Below are 25700 nucleotides of genomic sequence, written 5' to 3' on the forward strand. Positions count from 1 at the left end.
AATAAAACTAAGAAAACAATTCCACTTACAATAACATCAAAATGAATTTAAAAGTATAAAATATTGTTGGTGTGCCTGCATGGCTCAGTTAGTTAAACATCTGTCTTGGGTTCAGGTCATGGTCACAAGGTCCTGGGATCAAGCCCCGCATCAGGCTCTCTGTTCAGTGGTGAGTCTGCTTCTCCTTCTCCCTCTGCCATTCACTCTGCTTGTGCTCTCTCTCTCTCACTTGCTCTCTAAGTAAATAAAATCTTTTTAATTAAAATTGGATTGTCTGTCTTTTATTATTGGGTCGTAAATGTTCTTTACAAATTCTGAATAAAAGTTTTTTTTTATCAGATACATGATTTGCAAGTATTTTCTCTTAATCTATAGCTTGTCTTTTCATTGTCTTAATGGTATCTTTGTAGTGCAAACATTTTTTGTGTTGATGGAGTCAAATTACAATTTAAAAAATGGATAGTTCTGTTGGTATCATATCTAAGTAATCTTTGCCTAACCCAAAGACATGAACATTTTTGCTTATGCTTTTTTCTAAAAGTTTTATAATTTGAGCTCTAACATTTAGGTCAATGATTTATTTTCTATTAATTTTTTTGTGGTTTGGGATAAGGATCTAAAATCATCTTTTTGCATATGGTTATCCAATTGTCACAGAATTATATGTTTAAAAAAACTATTCATTTTTGTGACACATTATGCAAATATCAACATAAATGTAAGGGTTTGTTTTTGTTTGCTTAATTCTGTTTGTGTCTACACTTCTCTTTGCACTATACTGTCTTGACTACCATAGCTTTACAGTAAGTTTTAAAATTGGGACTTTAAACCCCTTCAATTTTATTCTTCTCCTTCAAGATCCTTCTGATTATTCTGAGTAATTTACATTTTCAGATAAATTTTAGGACCATCTTGACAATTCTCCCCAAAAAACAGTTAAAATTTTGACAGAAATTACAATGAATCTATAAATTAATTTGGGATAATTGCAATCTTTTTGATCTTTCAGTCCATGAATAGAACAAAAATATTTATTTATTTGAATTTTTTTTTAGTTTCTCTGAGCAATGTTTTGTAGTTCTCTGTGCTTATTTTGTACTTATTTTGTAAAATTTATTTCTAAATTTGTAATGCTTTTTGATGTTATTGTGCATGGAATTGTTTTCTTAATTTTATTCTTGGGTCATTCATTGTGAATATATACAAATACGATTGATTTTTGTATATTCAACTTGTTATTAGTTGCTGAACTTGTTGATTAGTTCTACTATTTTGATTTTCTACATATAGGATTATGTTGTCTGTGAATTAAAACTATTTTAACTCTATTTTCCAATTTGGATACTTATTATTATTATTATTATTTTTTTTAATCTAATTTCACTAACTAAAACCTCCAGTACAAGGCTAAATAGATGTGATGAAAGCAGACATCCTTGTTTTTGCCCCAATATTAGGGGGAAAGAATGTAGTCTCTTATCATTAAATATGGTATTGGATGTAGATTTTTCATAGATGTCCTTCAGGTTGAAGAAATTTTTTTCTATTCTGAGTTTGCTGAGAGTTTTATCATTCATGGGTGCTGGATTTTGTGAAATGTTTTTCTGCATCTGTTGAAATGGCCAGTTTTGATCTCTCATTCTATTAACATGGTGTATTACATTAATTGTGAGATTTTGGGGGTGTTAAACTAACCTTGAAATATTGGATAAGTCCCATTTGGTCATGCTATATAATTTTTTACATGTTGCTGCATTCAGTTTGCTAATAATTTCCTGAGAATTTTTTGCGTGTACTTTCATAAGGGATATTGGCTTTAGTATCAGGGTAACCTTAGTCTGACAGAATGTTTTTTCTGTCAAAAACAGAAAGTTTTTTCTCCTCCTTTATTTTCTGTGTAGGAGTTTCTGAAGGATTAGTATTAAATCTTCTTAAAATGTTTGGTAGCATTCACCACTGAAGCCACCTGGGTTGGTACTTTCACTTGTTAGAAAACTTTCAATTACTACTTCAATGTCTTTACTTCTTTTTAAATCTAGTCAATTTTCTTTTAACTTCTTGAGTCATTTTGTTAAATTTTTGCCTTTCTAGGAACCTCTCCATTTTATCTAAGCTGTCTAATTTGCTGGCATACAAGTGTTCATAGTATTACCTTATTTAACATTTAAACATTTAGCATTAAAAATATTTCCTGGGCATGGACATCTTTGCCTTCTGTTGCAAATAATGTCAATCCCTTTCAGCAGGAGAGCTGCCAGTCTTGTGGCCTGTCCCACTGAGATAGAACCCCCGTACTACAGGACTGGAGTTGGGGGAAATGGGAACTGCTGAAAACTAAAAGATTCCCCCCATTTCTATAAGCACATCCAATTTGTTGTATGCTTTCGTCAATCTTCAGAATCATTAAAGGCTGTTTATTACAATTTTGTTCAGTTTTATTACTTCTTTTTGGTCAAAGGATTTTCCAAGTTTGTTCTTCAGCTCTTTCAGAAGTCTTTCCTCCCACCTCGACCATTTGCATTTATTTCAGTTATTTATACAAATGCAAAGTTATTCCTGCTATCTTATTTTGGTTTTATATTTACCATACTTCATGGTCTCATTCGCTGCAGGTTGCTTTTTAGCAAATTGATTACATTTTCTTTAATCCTTTTCCTTCATAATGATGTAAGAATTTAGAGAATACTTTTTGTCTTCTGGCAGTTATCTTAAACTTCTAAATAAATACTTGAAAACACATTTTTCTATCCGCACTTAAAGTTAATAAGGGTCTATATACCCTTTCCAAATAAAACATGACCTTAGCATGTTTTTATTTTTCTAGTCTCTCCACCATCTCCCTGCCGCCCCCATTGCAGTAACTTCCCTTTTGGCATTTAATCTTTAATCTTAATTTTTATTATTTTTGTTAAGTAATCAATGCCCTTTTTTAGGTGGCTGTGAATTTTCTTCATTTTTTTGCCACCGTTCTTTCTTTTTTTTTTTTCCATTTTATTTATTTTTTCAGCGTAACAGTATTCATTCTTTTTGCACAACACCCAGTGCTCCATGCAAAACGTGCCCTCCCCATTACCCACCACCTGTTCCCCCAACCTCCCACCCCTGACCCTTCAAAACCCTCAGGTTGTTTTTCAGAGTCCATAGTCTCTTATGGTTCGCCTCCCCTCCCCAATGTCCATAGCCCGCTCCCCCTCTCCCAATCCCACCTCCCCACAGCAACCCCCAGTTTGTTTGGTGAGATTAAGAGTCATTTATGGTTTGTATCCCTCCCAATCCCATCTTGTTTCATTTATTCTTCTCCTATCCCCCTACCCCCCCATGTTGCTTCTCCATGTCCTCATATCAGGGAGATCATATGATAGTTGTCTTTCTCTGATTGACTTATTTCACTAAGCATGATATGCTCTAGTTCCATCCACGTCGTCGCAAATGGCAAGATTTCATTTCTTTTGATGGCTGCATAGTATTCCATTGTGTATATATACCACCTCTTCTTTATCCATTCATCTGTTGATGGACATCTAGGTTCTTTCCCTAGTCTGGCTATTGTAGACATTGCTGCTATAAACATTCGGGTACACGTGCCCCTTCGGATCACTATGTTTGTGTCTTTAGGGTAAATACCCAGTAGTGCAATTGCTGGGTCATAGGGTAGTTCTATTTTCAACATTTTGAGGAACCTCCATGCTGTTTTCCAGAGTGGTTGCACCAGCTTGCATTCCCACCAACAGTGGAGGAGGGTTCCCCTTTCTCCACATCCTCTCCAGCATCTGTCATTTCCTGACTTGTTCATTTTAGCCATTCTGACTGGTGTGAGGTGATATCTCATTGTGGTTTTGATTTGTATTTCCCTGATGCCGAGTGACGTGGAACACTTTTTCATGTGTCTGTTGGCCATCTGGATGTCTTCTTTGCAGAAATGTCTGTTCATGTCCTCTGCCCATTTCTTGATTGGATTGTTTGTTCTTTGGGTGTTGAGTTTGCTAAGTTCCTTATAGATTTTGGATACTAGCCCTTTATCTGATATGTCGTTTGCAAATATCTTCTCCCATTCTGTCAGTTGTCTTTTGGTTTTGTTAACTGTTTCCTTTGCTGTGCAAAAGCTTTTGATCTTGATGAAATCCCAATAGTTCATTTTTGCCCTTGCTTCCCTTGCCTTTGCCGTTGTTCCTAGGAAGATGTTGCTGCGGCTGAGGTCGAAGAGGTTGCTGCCTGCATTCTCCTCAAGGATTTTGATGGATTCCTTTCTCACATTGAGGTCCTTCATCCATTTGGAGTCTATTTTCGTGTGTGGTGTAAGGAAGTGGTCCAATTTCATTTTTCTGCATGTGGCTGTCCAATTTTCCCAGCACCATTTATTGAAGAGGCTGTCTTTTTTCCATTGGACATTCTTTCCTGCTTTGTCGAAGATTAGTTGACCATAGAGTTGAGAGTCGATTTCTGGGCTCTCTATTCTGTTCCACTGATCTATGTGTCTGTTTTTGTGCCAGTACCATGCTGTCTTGATGATGACAGCTTTGTAATAGAGCTTGAAGTCCGGAATTGTGATGCCACCAACTTTGGCTTTGTTCTTCAATATTCCTTTGGCTATTCGAGGTCTTTTCTGGTTCCATATAAATTTTAGGATTATTTGTTCCATTTCTTTGAAAAAAAAATGGATGGTATTTTGATAGGGATTGCATTAAATGTGTAGATTGCTTTAGGTAGCATAGACATTTTCACAATATTTATTCTTCCAATCCAGGAGCATGGAACATTTTTCCATTTTTTTGTGTCTTCCTCAATTTCTTTCATGAGTACTTTATAATTTTCTGTGTATAGATTCTTAGTCTCTTTGGTTAGGTTTATTCCTAGGTATCTTATAGTTTTGGGTACAATTGTAAATGGGATTGACTCCTTAATTTCTCTTTCTTCAGTATTGTTGTTGGTGTACAGAAATGCAACTGATTTCTGTGCATTGATTTTATATCCTGACACTTTACTGAATTCCTGTACAAGTTCTAGCAGTTTTGGAGTAGAGTCTTTTGGGTTTTCCACATATAGTATCATATCATCTGCGAAGAGTGATAGTTTGACTTCTTCTTTACCAATTTGGATGCCTTTAATTTCTTTTTGTTGTCTGATTGCTGAGGCTAGACTTCTAGTACTATGTTGAATAGCAGTGGTGATAATGGACATCGCTGCCGTGTTCCTGACCTTAATGGAAAAGCTTTCAGTTTTTCTCCATTGAGAATGATATTTGCGGTGGGTTTTTAATAGATGGCTTGGATAATATTGAGGTATGTGCCCTCTATCCCTACACTTTGAAGAGTTTTGATCAGGAAGGGATGCTGTACTTTGTCAAATGCTTTTTCAGCATCTATTGAGAGTATCATATGGTTCTTGTTCTTTCTTTTATTAATGTGTTCTATCACATTGATTGATTTGCGGATGTTGAACCAACCCTGCAGCCCTGGAATAAATCCCACTATTGGTGAATAATCCTTTTAATGTACTGTTGAATCCTATTGGCTAGTATTTTGGCGAGAATTTTTGCATCTGTGTTCATCAAGGATATTGGTCTGTAGTTCTCTTTTTTAGTGGGATCCTTGTCTGGTTTTGGGATCAAGGTGATGCTGGCCTCATAAAATGAGTTTGGAAGTTTTCCTTCCATTTCTATTTTTTGGAACAGTTTCAGGAGAATAGGAATTAGTTCTTCTTTAAATGTTTGGTAGAATTCCCCTGGGAAGCCATCTGGCCCTGGGCTTTTGTTTGTTTGGAGATTTTTGATGACTGTTTCAATCTCCTTACTGGTTATGGGCCTGTTCAGGTTTTCTATTTCTTCCTGGTTCAGTTGTGGTAGTTTATATGTCTCTAGGAATGCATCCATTTCTTCCAGATTGTCCAATTTATTGGCGTAGAGTTGCTCATAGTATGTTCTTATAATTGTCTGTATTTCTTTGGTGTTAGTTGTGATCTCTCCTCTTTCATTCATGATTTTATTTATTTGGGTCCTTTCTCTTTTCTTTTTGGTGAGTCTGGCCAGGGGTTTATCAATCTTATTGATTCTTTCAAAGAACCAGCTCCTAGTTTCATTGATTTTTTCTATTGTTTTTTTGGTTTCCATTTCATTGATTTCTGCTCTGATCTTTATGATTTCTCTTCTCCTGCTGGGTTTAGGGTTTCTTTCTTGTTCTTTCTCCAGCTCCTTTACGCGTAGGGTTAGGTTGTGTACTTGAGACCTTTCTTGTTTCTTGAGAAAGGCTTGTACCGCTATATATTTTCCTCTCAGGACTGCCTTTGCTGTGTCCCACAGATTTTGAACTGTTGTGTTTTCATTATCATTTGTTTCCATGAATTTTTTCAATTCTTCTTTAATTTCCTGGTTAACCCATTCATTCTTTAGAAGGATGCTGTTTAGTCTCCATGTATTTGGGTTCTTTCCAGCTTTCCTCTTGTGATTGAGTTCTAGCTTCAGAGCATTGTGGTCTGAAAATATGCAGGGAATGATCCTAATCTTTTGATACCGGTTGAGACCTGATTTGTGACCCAGGATGTGATCTATTCTGGAGAAGGTTCCATGTGCACTAGAGAAGAATGTGTATTCTGTTGCTTTGGGATGAAATGTTCTGAATATATCTGTGATGTCCATCTGGTCCAGTGTGTCATTTAAGGCCTTTATTTCCTTGTTGATCTTTTGCTTGGATGATCTGTCCATTTCAGTGAGGGGAGTGTTCAAGTCCCCTACTATTATTGTATTATTATTGATGTGTTTCTTTGATTTTGTTATTAATTGGTTGATATAGTTGGCTGCTCCCACGTTAGGGGCATAGATATTTAAAATTGTTAGATCTTCTTGTTGGACAGACCCTTTGAGTAGGATATAGTGTCCTTCCTCATCTCTTATTATAGTCTTTGGCTTAAAATCTAATTGATCTGATATAAGGATTGCCACCCCAGCTTTCTTCTGATGCCCATTACTATGGTAAATTGTTTTCCACCCCCTCACTTTCAATCTGGAGGTGTCTTCGCGTCTAAAATGAGTTTCTTGTAGGCAACATACTGATGGGTTTTGTTTTTTTATCCATTCTGATACCCTGTGTCTTTTGATTGGGGCATTTAGCCCATTAACATTCAGGGTAACTATTGAGAGATATGAATTTAGTGCCATTAGTAGCCTGTAAGGTGACTGTTACTGTATATTGTCTCTGTACCTTTCTGATCTACTACTTTTAGGCTCTCTCTTTGCTTAGAGGACCCCTTTCAAGATTTCCTGTAGAGCTGGTTTGGTGTTTGCAAATTCTTTCAGTTTTTGTTTGTCCTGGAAGCTTTTGATCTCTCCTTCTATTTTCAATGATAGCCTAGCTGGATAGAGTATTCTTGGCTGCATGTTTTTCTCGTTTAGTGCTCTGAATATATCATGCCAGCTCTTTCTGGCCTGCCAGGTCTCTGTGGATAAGTCTGCCGCCAATCTAATATTTTTACCATTGTATGTTACAGACTTCTTTTCTCGGGCTGCTTTCAGGATTTTCTCTTTGTCACTAAGACTTGTCAATTTTACTATTAGGTGACGGGGTGTGGACCTATTCTTGTTGACTTTGAGGGGGGTTCTCTGCATCTCCTGGATTTTAATGCTTGTTCCCTTTGCCATATTAGGGAAATTCTCTCCAATGATTCTCTCCAATAGACCTTCTGCTCCACTCTCTGTTTCTTCTTCTTCTGGAATCCCAATTATTCTAATGTTGTTTCGTCTTATGGTGTCACTTATCTCTCGAATTCTCCCCTCATGGTCCAGTAGCTGTTTGTCCCTCTTTTGCTCGGCTTTCTTATTTTCTGTCATTTGGTCTTCTATATCACTAATTCTTTCTTCTGCCTCATTGATCCTAGCAGTGAGAGCCTCCATTTTTGATTGCACCTCATTAATAGCTTTTTTGATTTCAACTTGGTTAGATTTTAGTTCTTTAATTTCTCCAGAAAGGGCTTTAATATCTCCAGAGAGGGTTTCTCTAATATCTTCCATGCCTTTTTCGAGCCCGGCTAGAATGCTCAGAATCGTCATTCTGAACTCTTGATCTGACATATTACCCATGTCTGTGTTGATTAGGTCCCTAGCCTTCAGTACTGTCTCTTGTTCTTTTGTTTGTGGTGATTTTTTCCGCCTTGTCATTTTGTCCAGATAAGAGGATATGAAGGAGCAAATAAACTACTAAAAGGGTGGCAAAGACCCCGGAAAAATGCACTGTAACCAAATCAGAAGAGACCCCAAATTGTGGGGGGGAGAAAGGGGATAAAAACAGGTTCTGGAAAAAAAAAGAAGAAAAAAAAAAAAGAAAAAAGAGAAAAAATTAAAAAATAAAACAAATAAAAAATATAAAAAAGAAAGAAAAAATATATATATATAGATGAACTAGTCAAAAAACGTTAAAAAAAGGGTAAAAGTTTTAAAAAATTTAGCAGAAGAAGAAAAAAGAAAAAAAAATTGAAAAAAGAAAAAAAAATTGAAAAAAGAAAAAAAAATTGAAGTAGCCGCAAGACTAAAGAATCATGGGGAGAAAGCCATGAGTTCCGCGCTTTGCTTTCTCCTCCTCTGGAATTGCTCTGCTGTCTTAGGAATTGAGTCTGCTTTCTCCTTGATAGATGAACTTCGTCCTGGCTGGATATTTTGTTGATCTTCTGGGGGAGGGGCCTGTTGTAGTGACTCTCAAGTGTCTTTGCCTGAGGCGGGATTGCACCGCCCTTACCGGCGGCCGGACTAAGTAATCGGCTCGGGTTCGCTTTTGGGAGCTTCTGTTCCCTGAAAGCTTTCCGTAGAGTTCCGGAGGACGGGAATGAAAATGGTGGCCTCCCAGTCTCCAGCCCGGAGGAGCCGAGAGCCTGGGGCCCCACTCCTCAGTGCGCCCCCAGAGGACAGCACCCAATCACTCCCGTATCCCCAGCCTCTAGCCGCGCTCTGAGCTCACCCAGCCCGTGACCAGTTCAAGGTAACCCCGAGCTGAGAGTTCCGTCCTCAGCTCTGTCTCTGCAGCCGGCTTCTCCGTTCTAATACCTGCGAGCTCTCCGACACTCCGACACCCCCGATCCTTCTGTGACCCTGCGGGGCCTGGGGCCACGCTGACCCCGCGTGGGCTTCACCCCGGTTTAGCCCCTGGAGCAATGTCCCTCAGTGGAACAGACTTTTAAAAGTCCTGATTTTGTGCTCCGTTGCTCCGCCGCTTGCCGGGAGCCGGCCCCTCCCCCCGCGGTCTATCTTCCCGTCGTTTTAGATCACTTCTCCACCAGTCCTACCTTTCAGAAAGTGGTTGATTTTCTGTTTCTAGAGTTGCTGTTCTTCTTCTCTTCACTCTCCCGTTGGATTTGTAGGTGTTTGCAATGTTTAGATAAGCTATTGAGCTGATCTCCTGCTACCTGATGTAGTCTCAGGCTGCTACTTCTCCGCCATCTTGACTCCTCCCTCCGCCACCGTTCTTTCTTCACTGCACTGCCCCCTCAGTCATCACTCACATGGTCATTATCTAGTCTAGACTTTGCCATCCATAATAAATGAACCAGTACCTAATTCTCTAATTTAAATATCCCAGTATCTGAACATAATTGCCTTTCCTTCTATGTTATTACTCTGGTTCTGTCTTGGAAGAAGATATCTGACTTTACTGAAGCTTTCAAATCTTTGACTTTATCTTTTATCACCATCCTTCACTGTCTATTTCCCTCCCTGCTCCCTTTAGGTTATATAGACAACGCAGTATAACCATCTTCTTGTAAACACCCTTTGTCCCTCTCTCCCTTCATAATTACTCCTGGAAAAACAACCCTGTTAAACCCTAGTTTTCTGCTTTCTCCATGTTTGTACCCAAGAAGCTGAATAATACTGGGAAATAACATTAAGTTACTTAAAATCTGTGGCCTTAGATCTCGCATGGGCACTCAACACATCAGACATGCCTACTATTCTCCCCCAATAAAGTTATCCTTCTACCCTCTCAAACAGCTATTTCACTTCTCTTCTACCCTTAAGCTCCAATATCCTCTCACCTCATAATCTCGGCTAAGACCTCAACTCCAACTTCATAGAGAAAATCAACTTAATTAGAAAGAGAGTGACCTTGTCCTTCTACCTTTTGTCTGACATTCTGCCTGCATTTGTACCCCAATTTATAATGGAAGATTTGCACCATGTCCTGTTTGAGACCTGCATTTCACCCTGGTTCCCTCTTTCAACTCAAGGATTCCCTACTCCCATTATCTCCTTTCTGTCCTGTATCAATACTTTTTCCCTTTCAACTAGATCATCTCAGACACACATACTTTAACATCTCCCATCTTAAATAAGATCCTTTTCATCTAGTATCTCTTTCCAGCTTTCCCATTTCCCTGTTCTCAGTCATGGCTAATTCATCAAAACATGTAAATATAAGCATATGTAAATATAAGCAAATCTTTCAAATTCCTTGCCTATAATTTTCACACCAGTCACTCCAGTCACATTCAGTCCACACTGACAGGCCTTTTCTTAAGGTTGCCTTTGACCTACATCTTGACAAAGCTGAAGGTCAGTTTTCTGTTCTCATCTGACTTCTCAGTGGCATCTGATCCAATGCACCCTTCCCATCTTTGAGACACTACTTCATCTGATTCTGAGATAACACATTCTTCTTTTTTTTTCTCTCTGCCCCAGTATGTGTATGTGTATGTGTATGTGTGTGTATGTATGTATGTGTATATATATATATATTATGTGTATATATATATATATCTCAAAATTTAAGTAGCAGACCAGATCTTTCCTCTGAGTTTTAGACTCATGTATTCAACCATCTACACAATGTTTTCACTTGTTTGCCTATCAAACATCTCCTACTTCATGTATTCAAAGAGATGGTTATAATATTCTCCCCCATACTAGCCTCAACCATTCCCTCTAGGTCATCCCTGTAGGACAACATGTCACCACCCTTTATCATTTTAGTCCAATTTACCTTCCTCTCTCCCCAAACAACTTTAATAATTTTAATAACCTCTTTAATTATCTTACTATCTCACTCTTGTCTCCATAACAGTCAGAATAAAATAAAGACTGAAATGTTTTAGGTCTAGAGAAAAGTAACTTCTGAGATAGCTGAAGCCTCCATGATATCCTCTCTTGCTATCCTGTCTGGGAGTTACTGTCCTTTCTAATTGGGTAGCTATTATTCCCACACATGTATTTATATCTTTATACTCTAATATATATATATATAAAGAGTGTATATATATACACACACTCTTATATATATATCCCTAAGTAATATGTACTTTTGTTTTTCATGCTTTATAACACTACAGAAACATTATGCACCTAGAAAATAAGAATATAGTTTGCTTCAGAAAATAGTTCTTTGACTTGAGAGGTTTCTAACCTGCCAAACTCAAGCCACTGTGTGGAAATTTTCATCCCCTGGCTTCATATGTTTTTCTTAGGGATGCCTGTGACATTTCCAAATGACTGCAATTCCCTTTTTTTCTGACCTCAAGATAATGGCATCCAAATTTGAGCAATTCACGTATAGACTTTTGACTCTTATTTTATGAACTGACCCACCCTTTGGCTTATTCTGATTTTTCCTTTGTCCCCACTTTTCACTGACATTATTTGAAATCATGCATATATTTGTATAAGTGACTACAAAACTTTTTCTAATAATTGGGAAAGGCCTAGGTAAGTAAATAAATAAGTAAATTTGACAAATCCTAGAAGAAAGAGAAGAATTTGATACAGACCCCTTGCATGGTTGTCATAGAAAGCCCTTTTGTTTTTTTTTTGCATTCAGGATTTTGTGCTACTGTAACTGACCAGGTCAACTTGTACTATCACAGAGGCTAATCTGATGTTTTAATAACATTTTAGGATTAGCTGCATTATTCAAAACTGCATTGTAAAGCACCACAAGCCATAAACCAGCTGCTTAAACACTTTATCATGCAATGTCAACACAATGACATTCCACGTCTCCATTGCCATTGAAGTAGGGAGGTGCAATTAGGATGTAGGAAGTTTCTCTCAGAATTCGTATTTATAATATATTTATGGTCACCGCCATTAAACTTTATGTTTCTTTGAAATAATTCTAATGTTCAGTTTCTAGGAGAGGTGCGTACCAAGGAAGGCTGTTGTTTTGTCAGAAGGTGAGTCTGGGCACCTGGGTGGCTCAGTGGGCTAAAGCCTTTGCCTTTGGCTCAGGTCATGGTCTCAGGGTCCTGGGATTGAGCCCAGCATCGGGCTCTCTGCTCTGCAGGGAGCCTGCTTTCCTCTCTCTCTACCTGCCTCTCTGCCTACTTGTGATCTCTGTCTGTCAAATAAATAAATAACATCTTTTTTTAAAAAAAAAAAAAAAAGGTGAGTCTGCTGTAGGATGACAAAGAACATGGGAGTTGTCTTCAGATATGAAAATGACTACCACAGGGGAAAATGACCAGACTTTTTCTGTGTGGCCCCAAGAGGCAGAAGCAAGCCGTAAGGCTGGGATCAGTAATGGAAAGAAACTTTCTCATGGTCAAAGCCTGCCAAAGATGGAGTGGCTTAAACTGTTTGTTGTTATTTTAGGTCTTGAGACAAATAAAATTGAGAGTGTTAGTGTGATCAGCCGTGTCCTCTGGTTGGCAAAAACAAAGACTCCATCAGCTGTGAAAAAGATACTACCAGTGCTAAAATGTTTACAGATATTCCTCTTCTACTTCTATGAATTAAAGATGACAAATTCTGAATGCTTAAAAATTTCACAAAGATTAAAAAAAGGAATTTCACGAAGATATTATAACAGTGTGGACATTTGGGGGGAAGGGCGTGTGACTTCTCAAAGAGTCTCATGATCCTCATTTATTCTGTTTGGATTTTTCTGAGGTGGCAGACGAGGAATCCTGTATGCTAACAAAGAGGGCTGTGAGCAAAGAAAGTTGGAGGACTCCTATTTGACTCTGCTACAGCTCACTTGGAGCTCAGCCTCCAAGTTCACTCATTGGAGTGAGCCAATGGAAGGGATGAAAAAGAATTCATCTATTCTGGTATCTGAAGTGCTAACCAAGGACAGCATGCCCAAGAAATGAAAGGAAGTGATTAGACACTGGGTGTCTGAGATACTGGGTAAGTCACTGCCCATATATTTCATTCTGATTTTCGTATTAATGGCTAAATGTGTACCTTATCTTTCAGTAATCTGGAATTCTGGCAGTCTTATTTGAAAGACAGTATTTCATAATAAGCATTAATACTTGTGAATTTGAATTTCATATTCTAACCTGCCTTCCACACTTTGCACATGTCCGGTGGCCGTGGCCATGTCCTTCAATGGCCAGTGGTGGTGGAAAAACACCAAAGCGGCTCACCTCAGTAGCACTGTGCATCTCTCTCATCTACCCTGGATCAGCCTGGGGCAACTGCTCAGCCATTTTGATACTCACTGTCCAGGATATGCCATGGAGAAAACCTTGACCATTAGGGGAATAGAAGCTGGCTTTCTCTCTTTCTCCACTTGCCTTTCCCAGTGCTCTACTCCTGTTACTTAGGATAGTTCCCAAAATGTGCCACAGGCATGCAAGCCCTGCTCCCGGGCTCTGCTTTTGGAAACAAACCAGGTGAGGATTAGCACCAATTTGTTTTATTTGGGGGCAAGTTATTTTCGTTTGCTGGACTCCTGTTTCCTCTCCATTGAAATGAGAGAATTTGGTTTATTCATTCCTTCCAGCTGTAAGAGTCTATAAAATAGAGGAAAAGTGTCAAGAATTCCAGGAAATCCCATCTTCCTCAATAGTTCTTTTATCAACATTCAAGTGATTTAACCACAGTTCAGATAAGGTTTCCATAGTTTTAAATACTTCCATTCTTCCTTGTGTGGGTGCCACAATGACTGTTTCATGGCTTTTTATCTCCCTAGCCCTCAGACCTTATCCTAAAATAGCAAGAAAAAAAGTTTTTAGGGACCTTAGCAATGCCAATGGCTGTAGGTAGCTCCTATTACTTTCCTATCTTTCACAATTAGTGCTCTGCCAGAGAAGCTCGGAATGGGGTTGGGTCTCTGTAAGTGACCACACGTTGCTGAGCCCAAGAGTCATGAAGGGCAGGGACAGAGATGATATGCTGTCACCAAACACTGGCCTTGGATCACATGGACCAATGAAAGAATTAAGATGATCAAGGAGCTCTCTACTCAGAAATTTCACCCTGAAGGAAGACCTAGGAAAATGGGAATGAACACATTTTAGGAAATAGAAGATTCCCATTCAGAACAAATTTTAAGGCTGTTGATGGTTGAGACAAAATACTTAGTACTAATAGAGCAGTTTGTTGCTTATTGATTGGTTGTTCCTGCTTTGAATAGCACACATCAGGAGTAAGGTGGATTGTGGTCGGAGGTCAGATTTTTTATGCTCAGTTGAGGGGGGTGCGTTGTCATAGTGTCAAGATGCTGGGCAGAACTTCCAGCTTCTAGGGAGTGTGGACCACAACTGATGACATGTGCACAAAGGCAACTTTGCAGGTGTTTGTAGGGGTGGGGTGGTAAAGATGCCAACCAGTGGAGGTTTCTTTGTCATAATTTCCAAATCTGGCCACTTTCCTCAGTCCAGGCCACCATCAACTCTCTGGCGAATGACCTTTTCATTGGTCTTCTTGTTCTCACTTTGACTTGTGCCCCTCCTCCTCCATCCTTTCTGCATGTAAGATCCAGTGTGTTCTTTCAAGTGTAAGTCACTTGAAAGAAAAATAAAAAAATAAATACATTGTAAGTCACATCATGTCTGCCCCCACCCAAAATCCTTCTAGGGATTCTCACTGCCTTAGAGCAAACTACAAGGTCCTACCTGATCTGCCCTGGATCTTCAAACCCACCCCCTCCTTTTCTCCCATGCTCCAACCATGCTGCCCTTCTCTCTCTTCCTGAAGCATTCGAAGTGTCTTCATTCTCTTGGGACTTTGTGCTGGTGACATGCTCTGTTTTGCCCCTGAGTTTCCCTGCAGCTGGCTTCTTCTCACTAGTCAGGTACAAATTCAAATGTCACCTCTTTGTGAAGCTGTTCCCTGATGCTTTGAAATCCTTGTATTACATTTCCCTGTTTAATTGACTTTACAGCATCATCACTATCTGGAAATATCTTCATTATTTACTGACTTATCTGTTTTCTTTCCTCATCTAGTAGAATTGCGCTCCAGGAGAGCAGAGGCCTCTGTGTTTTGTTGGGCACTAAGTACTCAGCAGTATGGATCATCCTTGGGATTTATTAGCTGCTCAATAAATCTGGGTTGAATGTGCTAACTCTCAAATATCCTCAAGGGTCATCAGTAGTGTTCAGAAGGAACAAGAGTCTTCCCAAGAAAGAGTGCTCCCCATGTCCAAAGGGGTGTGTCAGAAGGAATTCAAAAGATGAAAATCTGGGTGATGCTGGAGATGAGCAGGCACTCTTATTCTCAGTAATTCATTCTGAGGAAGGCTCTTGTGCAGTGAGAAGCCACAAACACAGGAGACCAAGCTCTTTGTTTGTATCTGATAGCACTTCATATATAGCCTATCCTATCAGTATGGATATGTAGCAGAACTTCTGCCAGCAGACTGCTCTGAGGTTGACTACTTGCAAACTGTGTGCTCTTAGGCACAACCTGAAGGTGCACAGGGTCCTCTACCACCAATTTCCAGATATTTCCTATGCAGCACTTGGGAGGTCAGGAAGAGAATGAGGGTCAACTGGACATTGAGTTGGTCCCCAGAGGTTGAGTGAGGAAAGGGACCATCTGGCTGTCCCCATCACCTTTTTTTTGGGCTAGACAGAGCTGGCTTTGGGGTCGGCTGTGAACCAGAATTTGTTGCAGCAAGAACGTGGTAGCCCAGCTTTTAATTTGGATCCATGAGAGGGTTGAAGTGATTGATGTCGAGGAAGTGGAGCTTGAAGAGTGGGGCAGACACCCAGGTGTGCTGGTCCTTTCATCTTCACATCAAATGCTACCTGGTGAGTTACAGGGCACAGACTGGGGGAGGGGGCTGAGGGTAGGCAGCTGCTGCTCAAAGCAGAGATGGGGCCCCATGGCTGAAGATAGATCCTGGCTTCCTGTCAGACAGCTGGCTGTAAATAACAGGCTGCAATTTCCTGGGAGGGGCAGACAGGTAAGAGTCTCTTGGTAGATGAAAGAGCTGGAGCTGGAGGTGATACACATAACAGAAATTTAATAAATAATTTATTATTCATTCATTCATTTGTTACTCTAACAAGGATCTATATAACCTTACTCCTCAAAGGGTGAGCCGTGGCCCACAGTGTTAGTATCATCTTGTGAGAAGATGAGAGTCAGGGGGAGCTTGTCAGAAATTCAGACCTAGGGCTCACCTCGACCCTGATGAACTAGAGTCAGCATTTGGATAAAACTTCCAGGGAATTCTTAACCATAGATAAGTCAGAAGGCTTGAGCTACAGGATAACTGCAATGGGCCACTATGGACTAGGGCCCTGCAGGGATGCTAGGATGGTGCATCTGGCAAGTATCATGTCCCCACTATGAGGTGTTTGGAGGGGGAGCTCCTTCTGCAGGTGTTACTTCTGAGAAGACACATTCCACACCTGCTTTATGCCTTTCCAAAGTTCCTATAACATCTGTCCACTCTAACAGGATAAGACCCTAAGTGACGATAGCTCCCAGCAGTGACAATACAGCAAGGCGGGTATGAGTGCCTTTCCTTAATGCGGTTTGAGATAAAGCCACTGCAGGCCCCAGTCCCTTCTCCCGTATCTTCTCCCCACCCCACTGAAATTCCCAAGATCCGCTACCAAAGAAAACCTGCTCTTCCTGAATGAGAGTCTGTCAGGAATCACGTACAGTCTGCATGAATTTAAATTAATGAACATGGAGCCCTGGGTGTTATACGCAAACAATGAATCATGGAACACTATATCAAAAACTAATGGTGTACTTTATGGTGACTAACATAACATAATAAATAAATAAATAAATAAATAAATAAATAAATGAGCATTTGCATTTTTACACTCTAGATGGCTGTCACAGCTACTAAGCTGAAGGTAACAAACGTGTGGGGGGAGGGGCATTTGGGAGCAGAGAAGTCACATTGTTCAGGTAAGTTCTGTCATCTTAGAATGCAGGTCAAAATGAGCCCCCCGAACCAAAAGAAGCCTGAAAAGCACTTTATAGTTGACGAAAGTACTCTTTCCCTCATGCACCTGTTTTGTACTGAAGAAACTGAAGTTCGAAGGGATTGTGACTTGCCCAAAATTGTATGACCAGGAAGTGGTAAAATTGAGATTCCAACCCGATTCTTTAACTAAAAAAATTATATTCTGTATGTACTGTTAGGCTCCTTCTAGGCAGGAGAATTCTTGGTTATCCAAGAAACCCCAAGTCCCTTATTTCTTTTCATTTCTTGTTAATTCACACAAAAAGAAATTTATCAAACACCTTCTTCATCTTGAGGAAAGAGGACAGCTACAAGAATAACATCCATCTATCTGTCTATCTATCTATCATCATCCATCCATCCATCCATCCATCCATCCATCCATCCTTCCATCCTTCCATCCATCCATCCGTGTACCCAATTGCTATCTTCAGCCTCAAGAAACTTACAGACCAATAAAGGAGGAAAGACATACTGAGAAAACTGTATCACATCCAGGCCCTTTGGTAGAAGCTAAACTTGCTTCAACACCCAATTTCTTGGCCCCATAAAGACTCATGTCTTCTCAGCGATGAAGGCCAATTCTAGAGTTCACCCTCTCTTGAGGCTCTTTACCGCCAGTTCCTGAATTCGGTGTGCTAACAACATTTCATTCTGTGCCAGTGGACACGTGGAACTATGCCACTGCACCACAATCCAGAAGAAAAATTCACTTGGGCATTTTGAGTTTAGATAAGTCATCGCAAGTGGAGAGTCATAGAGGAGCAGTGGCATTATCGGTGTGTGGCCGTCCCAGCCCCTTCTCTCTGCCCCTCACCCCTTCGCCACTCAGGGAAGCTCCAATGCTTCTCTTCCTCTTTTAGGGTGAGTTGTTCACCCAGTTCCTGACCCCAAAGCTGTACAACCACATGTAGCATGGTGCTCAGAGGAAGAAAGGACTTTCTCTTTGCCACCAGGACTTTAAAGGCAGTTGATATTTTATCTTTAAATAAACTCTTTTATTGACAGACAACATCCAGGCAGAGTGTACACATGAGAAGCATACCATTTGATAAATGTGCACAAAGAAAACACACCTGCATAACCAGAGTCCAAACCAAGGAACAAACCAAAGCGACATCTCAGAGCCCCTAAGACAGTTGGCAATTTAAATAGCAAATTTTTCTTCGTATTACAAATGCAAGAGAGGAACATGGAAAGTGCCGTGAAGGGGGAGCAATGCCCTACCAGAAGGAGAGGCTAGATACTTTGTTCTGGCAGGAAGGAGAAAAGGAGACTTCAGTACTGTACCCTGCAAGACAGGCAGTGTTCGGTTAAAAAGAGAAAGGGGCAGGTGTGCCAAGAGGCTGGGAACCCTTGAGCGTAAGAAAGGGCCTGGAGGGCTTTAGCAATCAGCGAGGAGCCCTGTCTGGTCTGTGTCTGGAGATGGGGGAGGGTGGGGAGAGAGTGCTGGAGAACCTCAGGCTGGTACCGCTGGTGCACCCTGTGGAATAGCAGAGTAGATGGCTGTTGTGGGATTTTAGATACATCTTTTAAAACTCTGTATTGCAACTGGGGAGAAAAAAATCAGATTTGTTTAAACAAAAAATAAATAAATAAAAAACAACATATTGCCTCAGGCATTGCTTGATCTCCGGCTCAAATGATGACTAAGAATAGGTTTTCTCCCTCCTGTTATTTTATCTTTATCCTTGAAAATGTCATCTTTTGGTTTGGGTTCCCCCAAATTGGATCTAAAGGCAAGAATTTGACTATGATTTGGGACATGCAAGAAGTATCAGTGGGGGCTGGGGTGAGGGAGAGGAAGACAGAGAAAGGAAGCAGCCAGGAAATCTCTATGCCCTGAGCTTGATCCCAGTGTGAAGCTCTGGGAAACCATGTAAGCATAGGCGTCCGTGCTCCCTGCTCCAGGGATGATGCACTGGTGGAGAGCTGCGTCAGGAGAAGTAATTCCCAGGCACTCCTGGCTGTTGTGCCCTCAGGGAACACAGTCTTTGGGATTTTTTGAGAAAACCCATAGACAGAGATGCAGTTGGGAGTGGCTGGTACCCCTCAAGTGTAAGGTCCCATGGATAATGTCGGGGCTCTGACAGCCCCAGCCTCATCTCCATTCTTAGCAAGCTCTGCCTTCCCACTCATAAGTGACAGCCATTTGTTGGGGTTGGAAATGGAGAGATTTTTCTCCCCCAGTATGTGAGCAGAAGGCTTGATGTTGGCTTTCATTTCCTCTAACTTGGGCTACTTGAATCGATCCCTGAGGCTGGGGGAGGTGATATCTTAGAAGAGAATCCCCATACCATTAGTTGATATGGAGGGAGAAGGGTGGAGAAGCAAGTTCACACTCAAATGAGGAGTCTGGTGGGGGTGTGATGGAAGTGTCCTGCGGGCAACTAACTGGTATGTGGTCTGGGAGCCAGAAAGCTGGATTGAAAACATTTATTTGGGCGTCTGTCTTCATTTGGGTCTCTTCAAAGCAGACCCTGAGGGACCCTGGGTGCGCAGGTGGAGGAAAGGAGAACAATGTGAAGGGTGTTAGTGAGCATAGGCTCACTATGAGCACCTGGGACTCAAACCTGCTGGGTCTCTGAGAACCAGAGAAGTATATACTTCAGAAATCTCACTGGTGTGTGATGCCTCTGTTCACTAGTTCCCATCCTCATTGGCTGAGAGACTTTCTGAGGCATTTTACTCCTTAGTCCTTCCAGCCTGACTGGTCTGTGGACACAACATGTGCTTATGGCCAGAGGATGACCTCGGGCCAAGAGACACAGGCAGCCATCAACAATGCGGACATGAGCTGGCAGCAGGAATCCTCCAGGTCCGGCTGGGGGGATGTGGCCGGGACATTATCAGCATGTGCTGCTGGGTCCTTTCTGTTCTTCTGCTGCCCCGGCTTTTAGTACCCATCCCTTTTCTAGTCTTTGAATTCCCCGCTCTGTTCCCAGGCAACCCCAGAGCCCCCATCTCCTGTAATCCCACTATCTGTACCTCCACACTGGTTCGGAATGTGAGTGTTTTAGATGAAAAACGTAGTTTTTTGATAAACTTCCACATTAAGAAGACCTAAGGAATAAAAGTTAACAGGGGGAGTGTCAAATGTTAATCGGAAATTGTCCCTGGGAATGGAAATGGCAGTTATGTGGGCAGAAAGAAAATTATGTGACCTTGGCCTGTATCTATTAGTTTAATTGAATCAGTGATTCTCAAGTGGCCTGGAGAGGGCTTTAGGATTTCTGAGGAGCTTCTTTCTAACCAGACAGACTTCCTCCGCTGAATCTGGCAGGTTCCCCCTGCAGAGGGTTGGGGGTGGAGATAGGGCCTCCTCTCTGCCTTCTTGGTGAAGAATCCCTGGGGGAATCTGGGAAGTAACTGTTGGGCAAACCTTGGAAGGCAGACGATGTGGAGGCAGAGGCAAGGTTGAGAACCGCTGGTTCAAAATATACCCCTGGATCCAGAGGTGCAGGAGAGTGGGAGGCGCTCGTGGAGAGAAGACATCGGTCTGAATTCAGAACTGACTAAACACTGCGTTTCTCTGTACCTGTTTCACTGTATATTGTCTGAAAAATGACAATAAAAATGCAAATTGCATGGGAGTGTTGTGGGAATTAACAGAGTTTCTGGCACAATGTTTTGATTGTAAACTTACTTACTACTTGTTTTGGAATCTACCTTCTGAATGGTCTTTAATTCAGAGCCACCCAGTGAGATTATGGAATAGTAGTCTCCTGAGCCCCTCCCTTCTGCCCATGTTTCTGACCCTCCTGCTGAGCTCCTGGTCAGCATCTGCCCATGGAGCTTGAGCTCCTCCACTCTTGCCAAAGAGTCCTTAAAGTGGTGTGATCAGGATTGGTTTCCCTCATCTCTTGCAGAACTGCCTCCCTCTTTTATCTGGTAGGCTTAGGAGAGTAGGGGCACTCTGGAGGCTGGTTCAAATGTCCCAGAGGGCCACAAAAGAGTATGGATAAGGTCTGCTTGTGAGTCTTGGGACAGAAGGTGAATATTTAACAGGAAAGGCAGAAAATAGAGGATGATTACCTTCCCTGGCAGAGACAGGAGAAGTGAGAAGCATGACACGATCACCTCCTCAGAGACACCTTTCTGACCCCCACTTCTCTTCCCCACGTGAAACTGAAGGCATATCCTCCTCCATTTGAGCTGTATGGGATACACTTTCACCAAAGAACTGCCAGTCTCATCTATTACATGCATATTTCTGCATGACTATTTCTTCCTTTCCTATGTGCCTTTAATTAGTATTTAAATCATTGTCCTCAAATCAGTCGGAAGAGCATATGACTCTTGACCTTAGGGATGTGAACTGGAGCCCCATACTGGGTATATAGATTATGTAAATAAATCTTTTTAAAAACTCAACATAATATTTTTAAAATATTATAAACAAAGAAAATAGCATACACACAGAGTAGCACATAGAAGAAAATTCATTTGTATTCCTAAAAAGACGCTGGTTGTTGTAGATTCTCCAAGAAGTCTGAGTGAGTTGACAATTTCTCCTAAACCCAAATACAAACATAAATGCTGTCAGAGTGAAAAGCCACTTGCTGCCATTTGGAGGGGTGGAAGTGGGTGGAAATTCCCAGGAATTCCCTGGGTGACTCCTGCGGAGGCATTGCCTTAAGGAGACTGACCCCAAATATAGCAGGTGCAGCTGGCCCCAGGCTGGAAAAGTATTCCTCAGCTATTCTTCACCCTTAACCAGGAGGGGCTCTGCCCAGTGTCAGGCTTTCCTTTTTTGCCTCCTGGATTAGTGTGACATGCTCTGAGACTTTTTTTTCCCCTTAGAGTTCTATGTGGCAAAATGAAAAGAAAAATTGCTGATCCCTCTTCCTTCCCCTACTTGCTTTACCCAATGATATCCAAGGACACATTTTTGCTCTTTTTCTGTGCTTGTTCCATGCATGTACTAAATACACTAGGAGCCCAAGATTTCTGCCTAAGCAGAAAGTTCTTGCAGCAAGAGCCTGTCCAATTAAAGTCCCACTAGTGCGGGGCCTCTGGGAATACCTGGTGCATAAGAGCTCTGCCAATGAGACAAAGATAATGCGAAGTCAGTCCACTTAGTATATTTCACTGGTTACTTTTAGTAACCAGTGCAAAAGAATGCCATTCTTTTACTAAAAGTTTTTTACTTTTTACCAAAAGTAAAAGAAAGAATGGCACAACCCTATGCACAATCCCATCTGGAATAGGGCAAGAAATAAAGAAATAATTACACAATGTTAGTTACATGTTAATATATTAATGTTTGTATATGGAATGTATTTTCAGAATACTTTGCAAATATTCCACATTCAAGGGTTCGCTGTGTGTAGTGTACACTCATATTTGAATCTCTCTCTAATAGGATTTGCAGAAAAGTGGAGAAATGATTGCACCATTCAATAAAAGATATTAAAAAGATATGATATACTTCTATACCATATGATATACAAATACATTAAAAGTATTAAGAAGTTAACAATAAAAGTATAAGGGTATTAGAATAAAACACAGGATAGTTCATCTTAAAAAAAAGTTTGCCTGTGGGCTTCCTAAGTAAGAAAAAAACCCCCAAAAGCCATATAAGAGGAAAGTTTAGAAATTTTATGTGATAAAAATGAAAAATTGTGAACAATAAAAAATACCATAAGCAAAGTTAGATGGAAAGTTACAGGTCAAAGAAATATTTGCAATATATTTAATACAAAGGGATTATTAGGTAGAATTGAGTGTGTGTGTGTGTGTGTGTGTGTGTGTGTGTGGTTATGTGTTACAAATCAATAAGAAAAACTGTAAGGATGGAAAAATAGTCAAGAGATGTGAATGGACACTTTAGATGCAGATATACAAGTGGCCAAATATATATGAAAATGCTCTAGACTACAGTCATAATTAAACAATAAAGATGAGGTACAATTTGACACACATAGAATTGGAAAAGTTTAAAAGATGAACCTATCAGTAGAGGTTCTTAGTTGCCAAGAGAATGTAAACCAGAGAGTTTAAGCAGGAAAGAAATTCCTGTGAGGGAATTTCCAGGAGAGCTAGAGATAAAATTGTAGGATGCAATGCTGGAACAACACCAGATCACACTATGGGGGCCATTCTGGCTAAGATATCCCTGCTGCCCACACTTGATCCAGACTCTGCAAATTGCACAGGTGGTGTTAGGCACTGGATGCCACCAACTCTGCCTCTGAAACTCCTGTAGATCTAGACACCTTCACAACCAACCTTGTCAAAAGAAGGATTTCATGTTCACCTATTTTTTTTCACACTTCCCACTTCTGAACAGAAGATTTGAGTGGCCATTTCTGATTGGTGGAATATATGTCACATACCAGCAGCTTAGATACAATGAGGCTGAGAAAGAACACTTGATTTCTGTAATAGGACAAGGGACTCATTATATCTTCAAACACAGGAAGGATAATCCAAAGATGGTGCAGTTCTAAGTTTCCACTTTGAGAAACTAGAAAAAGTAGAGCAAAGTAAACCCAAGACAAGCAGAAGGAAAGAAAGGTAAAGACTAAAAACAGAAATCAGTGAAATTGAGAACAAAAAATAAAAGAAAATGTCAATGAAACTAAACTTTGGCTCTTTGAAAAGTTTAATAACACTGATAACCATCTAACCAGACTGACCAAGAAAAAGTTTGGAACACATAGATTACAAATATCAGGAAAAGAAGAGGTGATATCACTATAGACTCTGCAAATATTCAAAGAACATAAGAGAATATTATGAGTGACATTCTGCCCATAAATTTGACAACTTAGATGAAATAAACAAATCCTTTGAAAGACACAAACTAGCAAAGCTCACTCAAGAAGAAATAGATAACATAAATAATCCCACACTTTATTAAAAACTTGAATTAGTAGTAGTTAAAGGCCTCCTAAAAAAGAAAACTCCCAGCTTATATGTCTTCACTGGTGAATTCTACCAAACATTTAAAGAAGAAATTATATCAACTGTACACAAATCCTTAGAGAACATAGTAAAGGACAGAATACTTCCTAACTTATTTTATAAGTCCTGTATTACCTTGAATAACAAACTAGACAAAGATTTAGTAAGAAAAGAGCATTACAGAACAATATCCCTCATGAACATAGATACAAAAATCCTCAACAAAATACAAGTAAAATAAACCCAGGAATATATAAAACAATAATACACTATGTCTGACAAGGATTCATCCTTGGAATGTTAAGCTTGATTCAACATTTAAAAATCAATCTCTGGGGTACCTAGGTGGCTCAGTGGGTTAAGCCTCTGCTCAGGTCATGATCTCAGGGTCCTGGGATCAAGCCCCACATTGGGCTCTCTCCTCAGCAGGGAGCCTACTTCCCCCTCTCTCTGCCTGCCTCTCTGTCTAGTTGTAATCTCTGTCTGTCAAATAAATAAATAAAATCTTTTAAAAAAATAGAAAAATAAAAATAAGTCACTGGGGGTGCCTAGGTGACTCACTCGGTTAAGCATCTGCCCTCAGCTTAGGTCATGATCAGGTTATGATCCTTGGGATGGAGCCCTGCATTGGGCTTCCTGCTCAGTGGGGAGTCTGCTTCTCCCTCTCTCTCTCCCTTCCTCACCCCCCATTTGTGCTCTCTTTCTCTCTCAAATAAATAAATAAAATCTTAAAAAAAATCAATCACTATAATTTACCATGTCAACAGACTAAAGAAGAATTACCATATGATAATCTCTATAGATGCAAGAAAAACATTTAACAAAATTCAATATTGATTCATAGGCAAGAGCTCTCAGCAAACTAGGAATTACCTCAACCTGATCAAAGACATCTGCAAAAAACCTCTTAGCTAATGTGTACTCACTAGTAAAGACTGAATATTTTCCCCTAAGGTTGGTACAAGACAAATATCTCTGCTCTCATCTCTCCCAATCACATTGTATTGGCGATCCTAGCCAGTGCAACAGTCCTCTCTAACAGAAAGGGGAAATGATAAACCGTCTATACTGACAGATGGCATGATTGTCTACATAGAATATCCAAAATAATCTACAAAGAACTACTAGAAATAGTAAGTGAACTTAGCATTATTGTAGAATACAAAATTAAGAAATCAATCTTATTTCCATATGCTAGCAATGAACAACTGAAATTTGAAATTTATAAAAGTATCATGAGTGCTTTGGTAGCTCAGTTGGTTGAATGTCTGCCTTCGGCTCAGGTTATGATCCCAGAGTCCAAGAATCGAGCTCCATGTTGGGCTCCCTGCTTAGCTGGGGAGTCAGCTTCTCCCTCTATTTCTCCCTCTGCCCCTGCTTGCATACTCTCTCATTCACTCTCTCAAATAAATATATAAAATCTTTTTTTAAAAAGTATCATGCTAATAGCACCCCAAAACATGAAATGCTTAGGTACAAATTTTACAGAATATGTTCAGAATAGGTGTGCTGAAAAGTATAAAACACTGGTGAGAGAAATAAAAGAAGACCTAAGTAAATAAAGTCATATCATGTTTGCGTATTGGAAGACTCGGTATGGCTTGGGTGTCAATTATCTCTAAGCTGACTTCTAGATTCAATGCAATTCCAACCAAAATC

The sequence above is a fragment of the Meles meles genome, chromosome 4, assembly GCF_922984935.1.
Source record: "Meles meles chromosome 4, mMelMel3.1 paternal haplotype, whole genome shotgun sequence".
Lineage (NCBI taxonomy): Eukaryota > Metazoa > Chordata > Mammalia > Carnivora > Mustelidae > Meles > Meles meles.